Source organism: Cyprinus carpio, unplaced genomic scaffold (assembly GCF_018340385.1).
Source record: "Cyprinus carpio isolate SPL01 unplaced genomic scaffold, ASM1834038v1 S000006637, whole genome shotgun sequence".
Taxonomy (NCBI): domain Eukaryota; kingdom Metazoa; phylum Chordata; class Actinopteri; order Cypriniformes; family Cyprinidae; genus Cyprinus; species Cyprinus carpio.
Window position 1 is genome coordinate 36,171 of NW_024879266.1, and position 16,562 is coordinate 52,732.

Below are 16,562 nucleotides of genomic sequence, written 5' to 3' on the forward strand. Positions count from 1 at the left end.
CCTAAATGTCACTTAAAGCTCATATCAGTCGTTTTTTTTTTTGTCTCACTCTACAGCAGCTGGAGGAGGTGTAGGCCTTGGTGTTGAGGCAGAAGCTGGAGAGCTCTCACTGGAGGAGGGGGCAGCCATTTTTGAAGTAGATATCTAGGGGGGTTGCGGTAAAATAGAATGGGAGATTTTGGTTCAAACATTTAAATAATTTCTCATTTCGGCTTATGCTTAAAGTAACAGCTCACTCTGATTAATAAAGATGACATTAAAGTGCATGTTTATATTTATTTATTTGATGTGTGAATCCTCTGGCTATTCCATGCTTACAGTGAATGCTGTACACTATGGAAATGGGGAACACTCAAATACATACCATGTATAGTAGCCTACAAACTGGAGAAACAATAAGAGTAATATTGTGTTTATCTGCACCAAAGAGACATTCTAGCAGAGTGTTTCATTATTGCCAAGTTTGCACGACTGCAAAGTTGTTTATGCTATAAAATAAAAACAACAATAACAGCATTTGGTTATACTGCATCATTATTTGTTAAAAAAGTAACTTATTAATGATAAAGATTTAAAACTATTTTTTAAAATGACTGTCAGTGTAAGAGAAATGCTAAGTCAATAACGTTACCAATGTTTAAAATTAAATTTTTAGGGTTTAAAAGCTCCTTTGTCTCCTCTGCTCCTTTTTGCAAATAAAAAATTGTTTGTTTCTGCACTTTTGTATTTAGACTTGCAGACTGAAGGAATCAAAACATCAGATAAGATTAGAGAGCTGCCTGACTGGTGAATGAGGAAGGCTTTTTCTTCCTCCTAGATACATCAATGTCACTGTGTGGGTCCGAACTCTGAGTGGATGATACAAAAACTAATACTTGCTTTTTTAATTTCTGTAGTAAGTATTTCTCTGATGTTTGTTCGACTTTCATCAATCAAGATGGAGCTGTACATAAAAATTCTTACTTTAACCATTATTCTCTCAACTGATGCTGAAAGTAAGTTTAAGTTGACAACTCATGCATTTTTAAAAGCTGTTTAACTTGTCCGACTATACAATCTGAGACTTTCTACAGCTTCGAGGTACTGTTATTTCATCTGAAAAGAGACAAAAATTGAGCGATTGCTATTGTATACCGTCCTCCAAAGACAAACAAAGACTTTATACATGAGTTTGCTGATTTTTTTAGGTTGAATTGTTTCTCAATTTGATATATTTGACTCTTGATTGTTGGTGATTTTAATAGTCATGTGCTCTGCAGTCTAAATCTGCTTTGCTAAAGAGTTTAAAAATCTTATTCACTCTTTTGACTTTGTTCAAATGGTTACAGGGCTTACACACTCCCTCGGCCATACTCTTGACCTTGTCTTATTACATGATATCAGTATTCACAATCTTGAAATTGAAATTGTTGATTTAAGTTTTTGGATCATAACCCTGTGATGTTCACCTGTTGTATTTTAGAGATTGTTAAAACCAAGAAGCCTATTATTTGGTCAAGTATATTTAGCTCTACCATTAGTGAGGATTTTGTTCCCCTTTTTGATGAGGCATGTAACTGCACAGTATTCCAAGACGAGAAATTAGAATGTTATGATCGACAGCAGTATCAAAGGCGCACTCAAATCCAACAGCAGAAGTATTCCCATAATCAACAGATAATAAAATATAATTTATCACTAAGAGAGCAGATTCTGTAATGTGATGTTTCCTAAAACCAGACTGAAAAGATTCAAAAAACTCTATCTGAGTCTAAAAATGTAATAATTGGACAGAAACTCCCTTCTCAAGGATTTTTAAGAGATAAAAGGTAGAAAATAAGTGGCCTAAAATTTGAGAACTGCTCACATCAAAAGATTAGATTACTTTTCAACAATGGTTTAACAATAGCATGCTTTAAATATTCTGGAACAAATCCAACAGAAAACTCTTATTTATTATTTCTAAGATACAAGGCCCAATAACCAAATAAACCAATAATCTAAAACTGGGTCATCAAAGTCCAGATTATTTGAAGGATTTATAACAAAGTTAATTGTGGAAAACAAAATCTTGGGTCTTTGAACACTTCTATCTATGATGTCAGAAAAATACTTTGATTTAGCCACCTTCACAGCTGCTCATTGATGGTTAGTTAATGAAGTATGTAGTATCTCCAATGACACAAACAACATCTCTTTTCCATTTTACATTCTGCGCCATGTATACTTGTCTAAGAGCCCGTGTATCAGTAGTATTTAACCATGGCTCTGCCTTGGGTTTCCCCAAGTTGCTTACTTCCAAAATGGAGCAATGAGAGTCCACTCAAATAAACAACAGCAGCTTACTTTATTAAATTCTACTTGTGCTGGAGTTTTGAACTCTGTTGCTCCATTTTTGATAAGTAAGCTTAAACCTAAGGCAGAGCCATGGTTAAGCACTGATACACGGGCTCTTAGACAAGTATGTCGGCGTGCAGAATGTAAATGGAAAAAGATAAGTTGCTTGTGTCATTGGAGACACTACATACTTCATTAACTAACTATCAATGAGCTGTGAAGGTGGCTAAATCAAAGTATTTTTCTGACATCATAGATAGAAGTGTTCAAAAAGACTTGGAGTTTGTTTTCCACAATTAACTTTTGTGATAAATCTTTCAAACCCATCTCAGACTTTGATTGACTTCCAGTTTTTGATGTTGATGGGCCTTGTATCTTAGAAAAAATAAATAAGAAGTTTTTCGGTTGGATTTGTTCAGAATATTTAAGCTTGCTAGAATTGTTTAACCATTGTTGAAAAAATCTGGCCTTGCTGTGACAGTTGTTTGAAATTCTAGGCCAATTTATTGTCTACCTTTGTCTCTTAAAATCACTTTGAGAAAAGAGTTTTCTGTCATGCATTACATTTTTAGACTCAGATGGAATTTTTGAATCTTTTCAGTCTGGTTTTAGGAAACATCACATTACAGAATCTGCTCTCTTAGTGATAAATTATATTTTATTATCTGTTGATTCTGGGAATACTTCTGCTGTTGGATTTGAGTGCGGCCATTTGATACTGTCGATCATGACATTCTTATTTCTCATCTTGAATACTGTGCAGGTATTAGAGGTCTAAACTGGTTCAAGTCTTATTTAAACAACAGAACCTTTTTCTGTTTATATAAATGGATGTTTATCCTCCAAAGCGTGTCTGACCTGTGAGGTTCCCCAAGGATCTAATCTTGCTCCCACTTTTTTTTTTCTTTATATATGCTCCCTTTGGGCTCAATTTTTAGAAAACATAGAGAATTTTTTCATTTTTATGCAGACGACACTCAAATACTATATATGTGCCCATTAAGCAAAATGACAATGCTGGTTTGTCTGCCCTAACTGCCTGTTTGTCAGATATTAAGGCCTGGATGTCCAAAACATTTTTGAAGTTAAATGAGTGTAAGACTGAGGCAATTGTGTTTGGACCATTAGCTTTTTCTGGCAGCTTAAATCAAATGTTAGGCAGCTTAAAAAAAACCTGTTAAATCTGTTAAAAACCTGGGTATTGTCTTTGATTCTGCCCTGTTATTTGATAAGCAGTTAAATGCAGTTATCAAATCGTGTTTTTTCCAGCTGAGACTACTAAAAGTTTTTTAACCCCTGCTGAGTTCGAGAAAGTAATCCATGCATTTATATCTTCTTGTCTGGACTACTGCAATTCAATCTATATAGGTATTGGTCATTCCTATATGAACTGCTTGCAATTAGTCCAAAATGCAGCTGCTAGACTCCTTACTGGCACTTGTAAATTTGAGCACCCCTGTCTTACTCTCTCTGCGTTGGTTTCTGGTTCTTTTTAGAGTAGAGTTTAAGATTTTACTCTTTGTTTTTAAGGTCTTAAACGGTCTGGCACTGTCTCATTTATCTGAACTTGTGACCGCAGATCTATTGCAAGGTTCCTAAATCATGGTTAAAAAGAAAGGAATACCGAAAATCCTACATATACCTCAAAAAAAAATGAAAAACCCGTCTTCCCCAAAATTATGCAAAAAACTATGGAAAAGCCTACCTTTATCTATTGGGATAATCATTCAGAATCTCTGTTTTAAAGTAAAACTTAAAAAACATCTACCAAGGTAGATCCTGAGCATGTTTTTTTCCTTTGTATGTACTCCTGTATCATTTTTACTTTTTATATTTGTTTGTTGTTTTGATTGATTGTTTTATTAATTTGATTTGCATAATTTCTTGTACAGCACAATGGTCAACGACTGTTGTTGTATTGTGCTATATAAATAAACTAAACTAAACTAAGTTTTTAATCACTTAGGTACTGCATTGGGTTATAGTTAAAATTATTAAATGTTTTAATCAGACTAAAATTATGTTGAAATTATTTGTTAAACAGGGTAATGATTTATTGAACATAATACACAGACTGTTACTGTTACTGGTTACAAGCAAGCACAGCCTGTGTAGGTTTTGCTACCAATACATTAAAACTAAAACCTCCACCAGTTTTGGAAAAAGCATATTAAGTGAATACTGATATGTGAATATTGCATTGAAAGCATGTCCTGCATAATGTATATATTAAAATAATCTCAGAGTTCTACAGGCAGAACAAACACTCCATGAAATCACAAGTTGTTGATTTAAAAGGCAATGAGTAGCTTCACGGAGCATATAAAAAATACTTTTTATTTGTAAAATATCTTTACAAAGTAATGTTAACAAAAAAAAAAAAAAAACTAAAACAGCTGCTATTATGTCTAAACTATAGCAAATATTATTATTTGTCCTCAAGTGTCTAAGAAATTAATGTTTATATCACTGATCTTAAGTTTTTACTTTTATATTCACAAGCTCAAGCACCAGGGCAGACTAGACAACATATCCAACACAACACAAACAATTTAAATCAAATTCATACCTTTCTCAAAGATCACAAAATAACACTAATGTGAACCCTTCACATGGTTTTGGAATTAGGAGGCTTGTGATGGGATTCATAAGAAATTAGTCTTATACTCAAGATTATTTTAAGGACAAAAACCTGAAAAAGTGGAATAAGTGGATTTTATTATGCTCATTGTATTTCAGTTGTACATGAATATGTCGAATTCATGGATGCTCTGAGACAGATGGAGAGGATATGCATGGACTTGATGAGAGAAGAGGAGATGTGTGGAGATGCTGACTTCAATCAGAAAAAGAGGAGTAGTAACATTGCCTGATTTTGCGAATCCTTTGGAATTTCTAATTTTTTATGAAACAAGTGTTATTGAAATGACAGGATGCAAAAGTGATGTAGCATTTTTGACTAAAGTTTTCAAGAGGCCACCACCAGAAATGGGTAAGGCATGAAAATGTACTACTAAATTTTACTAATTTTAATGAACAATACTGTATAACAGCGATATGTTAGGTACTATGAATTGTTTATAAAAAAATTAATAACAACAATAAATGACTACATAAATAAAAGGGCAACGTCCACACAATACCTGTGTAACAAGCGAACTCGGAGACAGAAGGTTAGTAAACTCAGGTATATTTATTGACTCAGAGCAGCGATGAGAATGAAGGGGAGATAAAGGTGAGCAGATCCGTAAAGGAGACAGTTACTTGAGATGGATTTGGTGAATGACAATCTTTATCCTCTTTCAGGAGACTCAACAGGCTGACAGATAGCGTGATGGGGCACACACCTCAGTGAGGACACTGGAGGAATACTTGGAAGGAGACCCGAGGAGATATTCGCTGGAGAGGAGGTAAGTAGATAAGTAAGTCAATGAGTTGATGCTAGTAACTAGATGAGAGGTGGATTCCACTGTGTAGTCATGAGATCGGACAACTTGTGAGACTAAGGTGCGTGCTTATATGTGGTGGTTAATGGGTGAGTGGATTACCAACAGGTGCCGGTGATTAGAACTCAGGAGATGGAGTGCGCTGTGATTGGCTGGGTGATGAGCCTGACCGATTTGTGACAGTACCCCTTCCTCCAAGGCCTGCTCCTGAGGGCCGAATACCCCGATGATGTGGGGGTCTTCCTCCACCCCATGGTGCTAGATGATCAGGATGTGTTGTGTGGAATTCTTCCTGAAGTGCGGGGTCTAGGATTTCGTCTCTAGGGACCCAGGAGCATTCTTCGGGACCATAGCCTTCCCAGTCGACTAAGTATTCTAATCTGCCACCACGCTGCCAGGACTCCAGAATTTCCTTGACCTTATAGATGGATCCTTCCTCCAGGAGTAACGGGAGAGGGGGTTCCTCTGTCTGGTTAGGCTCTGTGGAAACAGGAGAGTGAAAGGGTTTAAGTAGTGAAACATGAAAGGTGGGGTGAATCTTATACTGTGAAGGAAGTTGAAGTGGGGGCTGTCGGTCTGCGAAGGTCGGCTGTCATCTTCTGCCTGCGCACTGCCCGTTGAAGGTGATGGTGGGCCTCGTCCCAGACTCTCTCACTCTCTCGGAACCAGTAATCGACAGCAGGGACATCCAAGGGCTCTCCCGACCAGGGAAATAGAGGGGGCTGGTAACCGAGTACGCATTGAAACTGTGTGAGGCCCGTGGAGGGTTGGCGGAGGGAGTTTTGGGCGTACTCGGCCTAGCCCAGGAACTGGTTCCAGGAGTCCTGGTAGCCATGGCAGAAGGTTCTCAGGAAGCGACCAACATGTTGTATCTTACGTTCCGTTTGTCCATTAGATTTGGGGGTGATAGCCAGAGGAAAGACTTATGGTCACACCTAGGAGCTTGAAGAATGACTTCCACACCCGGGATATAAATTGTGGTCCACGATCGGACACAATGTCTTCTGGTAAGCCAAACTGTCTAAAGACCCAATTAAACAAGAGTTCTGCCGTCTCCAAAGGCAAACCCTAGAGGGGAATGAGGCGACTGAAGTTGGAGAATCTATCAATTATGACAAGGGTGTTACCGTCTGAGGGAGGTAGGTCTGTGATGAAATCTACTCCTAGGTGTGACCAGGGATGGTTGGGAATAGGTAAAGGGTATAACTTGCCAGCAGGGAGGTGACGGGAGCTTTTGGAAATGGCACATTCGGAGCAACCTTGCACCAACCTTCTTACATCTCTAGCCATGTTGGGCTGGCCACCAGGCGGTCTTTAGCTGTTGAAGAGAGTAGCGTCAGCCCGGGGTGGCCAGTGCCCAAGGAAAGTGCAAGTGGTGTGAGATGAGGAGTCGCGGCTTTGTCCGTGGTACATGTGGGGTGTCAGGGAACAGCCGATTGAATTGGCAGGGCGTTTTCAGTGGCGACTGGCGGCGATATCCACTGGATGGGACTGGAGATAAGATGAGTGGGTATGATCTTTTAGGGTTCCTCTACATTCTCCTCGGAGGCATGGATACAAGACAAGGCATCGGCTTTGATGTTTCGGGAACCGGGTCTATAGGAAATGGTGAATTCAAACCTGGTGAAGAATAAGGCCCATCTAGCCTGGCGAGGATTTAGGCATTTCGCTTCTCTGAGGTATTGCAAGTTCTTGTAGTCGGTTAATATGGTAAACGGGTGAGCTGCTCCCTCTAACCAGTGTCGCCACTCTTCTAAGTCCAGTTTGATTGCCAGAAGTTTGTGGTTTCCGATGTCATAATTCTTCTCCGCCGGGCTGAGTTTCCAGGAAAAGAAGGCGCATGGATGGAGTCAAGGTGGAGTCCCCTGCCGCTTTGAGAGAACTGCTCCCACCTCTGTCGTCGAGGCATCTACTTCAACCACGAACTGGAGCTCTGGGTTAGGGTGAATGAGGAGTGGAGTGCAAGTGAATGCTCTCTTAAGGGTGGTGAAGGCTTCAGTGGTAGCTGGGGTTGGGACAGAGACTAGGATTGCCTCGAAGGAGGTTAAGTATGGGAAGCTGGTGATAGTGCAGCAATTCCATATGGCTTGGCCCGGTAGAGAGTAGCTTGAAGCCAGAAAGCGCTGAAGTTCTTTGATGGTGGTGGGTACTGGCCAGGATGAGATCGCCTCTATCTTCCCCTTGTCCATGTGGATGCCGGTGTGGTCAATTACATACCCCAGGAAGTGGACTGAGGACTGGTGGAAGGTAAATTTCTCGGCTTTTAGGAAGAGTTGGAACGGTCTCAGCTGTTCAAGGACTGCTCTGATGTGCTGGCGATGTTCGGCCAAGCTCCGTGAGTAAATGAGGATATCATCGATATAAACGATGACAAAGTGGTGAATGTACTCCCGGAGCACCACATGCATAAAGAGTCCTAGAAAGACATTACTCCTGTATTCATAGTGGCCAGTAGGGGTCACAAATGCTGTCTTCCACTCATCTCCCTTGCGGATTCGGAAGAGGTTATACGCACTGCGGAGGTCTAGCTTGGTGAAGATGGTGGCTCCACGGAGCTGTTCCAGAGCACCTGGGATGAGGGGAAGAGGATAACGGAACTTAATGGTGATCTTGTTCAGTGCCCGGTAGTCAATGCAATGCCTCTGTCCTTCTTGGCCTGAAGAAGAAAAAGCTTGATCTTGACGGCAGGGGAGGTGGATAAGGTTACCTAACCTTGTTTGAGGAGCTTCTTCCACATATATATCCATGGCCTTCTATTAGAGGGTGAGGAGAAGGGATAAATTTTACCGCTGGGGCACTAGCTAGCAGGAATCAGATCAATCGCACAATCCCAGAGACAGTGAGGTGGTAATTGGGATGCCTTTTGGGGACAGAATACATCATGGAATTCTTCATAACATGGGGGTATTTCTACTAAGCACTTCTCTAGGGGACTCTCAATGGAAGTGGTGTTAATCGAAAAGGAGTCTTTTCTGGAGGAACTGGCTATTTGGGAAGCACTCTGGAAAGCATTCGTCACCCCACCAGAGGATTTGTCCCGTAGGGAAAGGATTGGGTTGTGCTGCATCAGTCAAGGATGTCCCAAAATGATGTCAGCCGTGGAACCCTCCAGGACCAAGAAACAGATGGATTCTTGATGTAATAACCTCAGGGTTAGCTGTACGGGGCCCACGATGTGTCTCACATGCCGACGATTCAATGGTTTTTCAGTAATTGTCACTACTTGGTAGAGGGTTTCGGTGGCGGTGGTTGACAGATGGAGCTGGTGGCAGAGGTCCCTTGAGATGAAGTTTCCCGCTGACCCAGAGTCGAGGAGGACGGTAATGGGAAGGGTAACATTGGCAGCAGTAAGTTGAGCAGTAGTAGTGAGTGGATTCATTTTTATGGGGAATGGCTTAATGCAACTCACCATCGGGCGTGGAGGACGAAGTGGGCAGGCCAGGATCATATGCCCACTCGAGCCTCAGTATAAACAGAAACCCTGGGTCAGCCTCCTCTGCCGCTCAGCTGGTGTCAGTCGATAGGAGTCAGTCTGCATAGGTTTCATGGTCAGTCTTAGGAGGGTTTGAGGTTTCAGCATGGCAGTAACGGGAAGTGGGACTGGCTGGTGAGCGATCCTGGAAGCAAGAGTGTAACCAGTTGGAACATCTGATAGCAAGTTGAATGAATCGTTCCAGGCCATAAGAGTCATCGTAAGCTACCAGCTGAAGTCTGAGTTTGAGTTCCAATCCCTGACTGAAGGCGGTGAGTAGTGACGCCTCATTCCATCCACTGGCAGTGGCTAGGGTTCGAAACTGTAGAGAGTACTGGTGAATGGTCATCTTGCCTTGTTTGAGATTGTACAATTGCTCACCAATGGATGAATCTCCCTCTGTTGTTCCGAATAACTCCCGAAAATGAGATATGAAATTTTCCAAGGATCGTGTGGCAGGGTGCTGTGAGAGATGATATAATGAATGCAATCTTTGAGTGTTCAGTAGGATACAGTTGTGATTGCGTTTCTAGCACTAGGGAGCATTGCAGTAAGAAACCATTGCATTCCTCCGTCGCACCAGAGAAGGGCGCTGGTCTCACTACAGGGCTGGAGAATACAACCGGAGAAGGAGAGCTGTGAGTGGTGGTGGTTTATGGAGGATGAGCTCGGGCCGGCGAGACTGGAGGAGCCAATGGATGTTGTAGTACCCTCCGAAGAGAGTCAACGAGCTCCTGGAACGGGTCCGGTTGCTCATCCTGTAAGTCTGCTACGGTCCCATCTTCTGTAACAAGCGGACTCGGAGACAGAAGGTTAGTACACTCAGGTATATTTATTGACTCAGAGGAGCGATGAGAATGAAGGGGAGATAAAGGTGAGCAGATCCGTAAATGAGACAGTTACTTGAGATGGATTGGGTGAATGACGAGCTTTATCCTCTTTCAGGAGACTCAACAGGCTGACAGATAGAGTGATGGGGCACACACCTCAGTGAGGACGCTGGAGGAATACTTGGAAGGAGAACCGAGGAGATATTCACTGGAGATACGGAGATAATCATTTTAGGAGAGAAGATATTCGCTGGAGAGGAGGTAAGTAAATAGGTAAGTCAATGAGTCGATGCTAGTAACTAGCTCAGCGGTGGATTCCACTGTGTAGTCACGAGATCGGACAACTTGTGAGACTGAGGTGCGTGCATATATGTGGTGGTTAATGGGTGAGTGGATTACCAACAGATGCCGGTGATTAGAACTCAGGAGATGGGGTGCGCTGTGATTGGCTGGGTGATGAGCCTGACCGATTTGTGACAACCTGTTAATTAGTTAGCAATTTTAACTGACTTGTAACTCAACTCATTGCTTAAATATGCTTATTTATACTTTATTCAAAACTAAATTCATGATTATGTGATGATGCAACAAAACTAGAATATTTGCGATTCAAATTTCTTATCTTCAGTCATCAACCAGGCCACCTTATAAAGGGAACCTTAATGTAAGTGTTACCATAGTGTGAACTTGGTGGGAACAGAAATTAAATAAGATATATGCGTCGGGTTTTGACTCAAAGGTTTATATAATATGCGTTAAGTTGTATGATATTTATTGGAATTAATAAATAAAGTTTTGTGTGTTTCTAGATGCACCCCATACATCCATCTATCTAAAGGATGATGTAGAGCTGGGTGTTCAGAACACTCTCATCTGTCACGTGACTGGCTTCTATCCTCCATCTCTCAGCATCTCATGGACAAAGAATAATGCTAATGTGACAGAGGGCATAAGTTTAAGCCAATACCGTCCAAGGGCAGATGAAAATCTCAACATCTTCTCCACTCTTAAGTTTACACCTGCTGAAGGAGACATTTACAGCTGTACCGTGAACCACATGGCCCTCCAGGGTCAACCTCAGACCAAAACATTGGGTGAGAGTGATATTTTATAATTATCATTATTTCAGCTCAAATTTGTTAAAATCATCTTTTCAGTTGTTATAATTTTCATGCATCCTCCAATTTCCTATGCATGTATTTTCCAGATATAGATGTTGCTCTCCCAAGTGTTGGTCCAGCTGTGTTCTGTGGAGTGGGTCTGACTCTAGGACTGTTGGGAGTCGCTGCTGGAACTTTCTTACTCATTAAAGGAAACAACTGCAACTGACTATAAAGCCATGGAAAAAACAAAAATATTCAAGCTGAGCAATCTGAAGGCTATGCACATTCTCATATCATTATTGATGTTAAAGGTATAAATACATGCATAAATCTGGACTCAAAGAATGATCAACTTGACTAACTATGTAACACCGACCATGCTTATTGAAAGACTAAAACTTTTAACTGAAACAAAAAGAAAAATCTTTTTGAATCAGCATCACATACATTAAGTAATATACTCACATGGTTCAAAACTAAAATTTTAAGTGTCTGTACAGTCAGAGAAAGCTTGCATGTGTTAATTACGCAAAACCTCATTAGACACTTTAAATTGGGCACTATGATAATGTTGTATAAGGTCATAAATGCTTATAGAAAATGTTTCCTTTTCCATAAAACCACCATATAATATAATGATGACAATAAAGAGAAGGCCATTTGGTAGTAAAGGATCCTGAGACTCCCATTCTGTTTTTTTTTTTTTCTTATGTTTTGTTGAGCACACAACTTTGGGCCTGATTGCCTTGGCTGTGTGCTGTCCTGTTTGTTTTGTGTTTTTGTTTGGAGCTTTGGGTCGGGTTCCTCACATTTAAGTTTCGGTTAAGGTGTCAGGATGCTCAAGCTCAAAATGTGAAGAGCAGTGGGTTTGTCAGCTTGTTGACACGGTCACATGATGCTGTCAAACTGCAGGGCATTTAATAGTGTTTTGTGCATAATTTCCCTGTTCTTAAAAATGATTGGTATCGTGGTGGAAAAATGCTTTGCACTAAAATTTCTTCATGTGAGGTTGGTTGGTCATGAGATTATACAACTAGATTTAAGAGCAGAGTTTACTTTCAATAACGTGCAAATTGACAATGCAGTTCAAACGTGCATAACGGGACACATCTATAAAAAACAAAGCTTCAAATACACCTGGTATATTCACTGGTATACACCTGTTATAAATACACAAATGCACAAGGTATATTCATGTACAAAATAAAGAATAATTAATCTTCAATTTAGTGCTAAACTATGACTAAAATTAGCAAAATCCTGTTATGTGTCCTATTGAAAATTAAGTCTTACTTAAGGGATGCCATTCTACATTCATCTGACCTGCTTCATTGCTTGATGTGTTCCTTATTCCTTACTATTTTGATAATGTGAGACCACAATGGTGACCCCATTTAAAATAAATAAATAAATAAAACACCAACATGCATAAACTACAAGTGTGTTTAATTCATTTGTTAATTTATAATGTTAAATTTTAAAATGGTGAGCAACATTTGTAGTATATATATCGTCGTAGATCTCGGTAGCACCACTTGATTAAGGTTGTTCCCTTTCTCCTTGTGTGCTTTTGAATGAGGAAGTATCACAACCTTAAATACCTGGTGCACAATAGCGTAGCAAGTCAACCCTGAGCTTTTTTTATTTAATGGACAAAGAGCCATTTACGGATGTTCACTGCAGCATATCGGGAAAGTATTAAACACATTGCTTTGCAAAGGACAATTACAACTAATTATTTTGTAGTAAAGAACTGCAATCTCTGTAATAAGTAACAGACCATCAGATCAAACCTGATGTGTTAGTAATAGTCAAAAACATACGTGATAGTTTTCAAGAATCTTGTCAAACATTGATGTAAACCACTACCTGGCTCGTCTGGTAAATGAATATTAAATGCTGGGTAAAGACGGTACATGGGGCTGGCAGGGAAATGCTGAGTAGGCTTTGCGCCATGTAATGTGAAGTGAATGGATGTCATAGCTTTTTGGACGCGATGTTCCTATATCAGCCTGGGCCCCGCTAATGCACATACATACCCTGCACACCCAGATGCTATGCCACTGCTGGTGCAGGTTTGGCTGTATTCAAGACAGTAATGGATCTCTGCGTGTCAAAACTTGTACAAACAGGTTATTTTACAGGAGCCCTAAAGCTTGAAAACATGAGGAAGTTTTGGTGGAACTATGGGGAAGTTTTGAAAAAAAAAAAAAAAAAAACTTTTGATAAAATTTTATAAAAACTTCACAGTACACACACAATTTTCACTGACATGTAAATGTATGAAGGTGTGAAGTATGTATGTAAATGTATGAAATGTACTGGTCTTCTTTATAATAGTTAAAAAACAAATTAATCTTTAATCTAATTAAGTCTTTTGAAGTTTTCTAAACTTTGTGACAGGCATGCACATTCTTCAACAGTACCACACAGAAATAACATCAGGAAACTAAAGCTTCCTCATACTGCAGTAAATAAAGTGCTTTCAAACTTTCTGTAATACAGACCAGTGGTGTAGATTTCATACGAAGACTTCTGGGAGGGAAACACATGGGACATCTAAAAACATACAAAGGACTACAATCAAGAAACAGGTTATTTTACAGGAGCCCTAAAGCTTGAAAACATGAGGAAGTTTTGGTGGAACTACGGGGAAGATCCAACTTTGAAACATTAAAGTTGTTCTTTATAAAAATCATTATGATGAGACTAGCTCTGATGAATGGAATATAGGAGTGCCAGAGATAATAAATGGATAAACTTTGTGTTTAGTATTGCTGTTGTATAATATGCTAGTTACCAACTGCTTACACATTAACGTCACATAATATAAGTCTCTGTAAGAAATTATTTTAAAATGAAAGCAGTATGCTGCCTAGCAACATTTGACACTTACACCTGCAGTAACTGGTTGTAGAGTTATCTTGGACATCAATCACATGAACATGAACAAAGCACTGGCAGCATTCGGCTTGTATTCAGAGTGAGTGAAAATGTCACTGCAAAAGCTCTTCAGCTGTCATCTCATATTAGCACTGTCTATATGTCTTGTAGCAGAAAGTGGTAAGTAAAATGAGAGGGATTGAAATAATAAATATCAACAATACTTGCATCATGTAACTTTTAGTAGCAGTAGTAGTAAAATTATTATATTGCAACATTTTCTTAAGAAGGGTAATTCGTTTTAAAGTTCCTGGTAATGGACGTTCTAAAGGAAATGTAGCCTACTGCAACTGACTGATGCATCCAAGTTCTTGTTAGTATATTTATCTGACAGATTTTTCTGCATCTTCATTCTTTTTCAGCTAATGTATATTACAGATACCGTATGTCGAGATGCATCTACAGCTCCTCTAACATCAGTGACATGTTGTATTTTGACAGCTACTATTTCAATAAATATCTATTCATACAGTTTGACAGCACTTTGGGGAGATTTGTGGGGTTTAATGAGTATGGAATGAAACTTGCAGAGTTCTGGAACAGTGGCCCCTTAGTGCATGAAGAAAGAGATATTGTGAACTGGTTCTGCAAAGGTAATGCTGAAATCTTTGACTCCAGTATCAGTGATAAATCAGGTAAGTGGCACAAGACTTTTCTCTCATTTTTGCTGTCAACATGTAGAGCAAATGATATTAACTAGAAAATAATAATTTAAAATAATGTCTTAATATCACCAGAAATGGTAAGCATTAGCAGTTCAGAATGTAAGAACTGAATTTGGATAACTTATTGTGAATAAAGACAAAAAAAAAGTATACTGTACAAACTGTATATTGTATCCCTTAAACCTACCCATTATAGAATCCATTTTACAAAAAACATCATTAGTATGATTTGTAAGCTGTTTTCCCTAATGAAGACCAACAGATGTCCCCACAAAGAGAATGATGCCCCCCCCCCCCCCCCCTCAAAATGCTAAGATTGAATGTTGAAAAAACTTATTGTGAATGAAGACAAAAAGATTTTTATACTGTACCAAACTGTATTTATCCCTTAAACCTACCCATACAGAAAACATTTACAAAAACATCACTTAGTATGATTGTAAGCTTTTTTCCTCATGGGGACCAACCAGAGTCCCCAACAAGGAGAATGATTACATAGATTGCAATTCTTGTGGGACATTTGGCCTGAACCACAACACACAAACACACGCAAAACAACATGAACACTGTGTAGTTAGGATGTGATTCTTTCTTGATTCAGTGAAACCAAAGGTTTAAGCTCAGTTCAGTGACGCGGCTGGAGGCAGACATCCAGTGTGTGATGTGCAGGGCTATGGAATTGGATCCTCCACACACAAAGTGTCCTGGCTGATAGATGGTAAAATGACTGACCTCTGAAGTGACTCCACTATGGAAGATTGGCTGATGGGGACTGGTACTATCAGATTCACTCTGAGCTGGAGTACACCCCCAAATCTGGAGAGAAGATCTCCTGTATGGTTGAGCATGCCAGCTTCAGTAAACCCATGATTTATGACTGGGGTAAGATGAGACACGCAACAGATGTCATATTATAACTGTGTTTGTGGTAAGCATAATTTGACATATGACATATGACATACTCCACAGATCCGTCTCTCCCTGAGTCTGAGAGGAATAAATTGCTATTGGAGCATTTGGCTCCCGCGCTGGAATCATCATCTCAGCTGCTGACCCATTTACTACAAGAAGAAATCAACAGGTCAGTGAATATGAAAATAATTCAGAATGATATTAATCTCTGTATATCATCCCTGTACATGCATGTAACTTGACAATCTTTGTTTTGTTTTTGTTTTTTTGACAGGGAGGATCCTAGTACCTCAGTAATGATGGTAGATTTCTACTTAAAACTCACTTGTTAAACTCAATCACTTGGTCAATAATTATGCATATTACACAGGTCATCATTGTGACGCGAGGACTAATAATGAAATTTATCTTTATGACATCCTTCATAATACCTCCTTTCACACACAAACTAATTTTCACAATCATTTTAGATGTGCTTCATTTCTAAAAGATAAGACAAAAGTAAGAAAGATATAAAAGAAGAAATATAACATAAAATCTGCTTCTTTCCAGGGGCTGTGTTCCCCAAAACAACTATAGCGCAATTCTATAGATTACCAATAGAGTTCAGGAAATTGCGACTATAATTAGCAAAAAGATGCTTTGGGGAAACGCCTGGTACTGTATGAATGTCAGATCGCTTATTTGAGTATAAGAACATTAATGTGGACAATTATGTGAATGATGTGTAAAATATAACCATGAAATACTGAGTATTTTGTGTGTATTTGTACATAATAATGCAATTGGAACCAATGAGTCTGTTAATATTGAAATGGATACTCATAAAATAAAAGTATTTGTTGCTATGGTGAATAAATGGCAATTAGAATATC

General features: G+C 39.3%; 2 pseudogenes; both read left to right on the plus strand.

The window, feature by feature from the left end:
• The first annotated feature begins 826 nt into the window (after positions 1–826).
• Positions 827–11,841, plus strand: LOC109061739 (annotated as a pseudogene).
• Positions 11,842–14,091: 2,250 nt separating this feature from the next.
• Positions 14,092–15,864, plus strand: LOC122144301 (annotated as a pseudogene).
• The last annotated feature ends 698 nt before the right edge of the window (positions 15,865–16,562 follow it).